Here is a 421-nt window from a genome sequence, read left to right on the forward strand (position 1 = left end):
AGACTGGTTTCGGGGAGAGGGCCCTGTCCCTTCCCTTCCTTTGCTTCCAGCCCTCAACCCATCTTCCATCCTGGATTGACTGCCCAGATGTATTATACTAGAGTGTGAAAGACCGATGGCACCCTTTGCCATCAGAACCACACACAGGGCTGAAAGGGGTAGTGTGTGCAGAGGGAGGGGTAAGCCAGGAATCCGAAGATGATTTCCTTGAATCTCTGTATAAAGCGAGAATTGTAGCTGGGTGGGGTGGCTCAGCCTGTAATCCCATGCCTTTGGGAGGCCGAGGTGAGTGAATTGCCAGAGCCCGCGGGTTCGAGACCCGGCTGGGCAACTTGGCGAGACCGCATCTCTACAATAAACCAAAAAAATCAGCCGGGCATGGTAGCGCGCACCTGTAGTTCCAGCTACTCGGAAGGCTGAG

Source organism: Carlito syrichta, unplaced genomic scaffold (genome assembly GCF_000164805.1).
Source record: "Carlito syrichta isolate Samal-C Ts95f unplaced genomic scaffold, Tarsius_syrichta-2.0.1 Scaffold303095, whole genome shotgun sequence".
Lineage (NCBI taxonomy): Eukaryota > Metazoa > Chordata > Mammalia > Primates > Tarsiidae > Carlito > Carlito syrichta.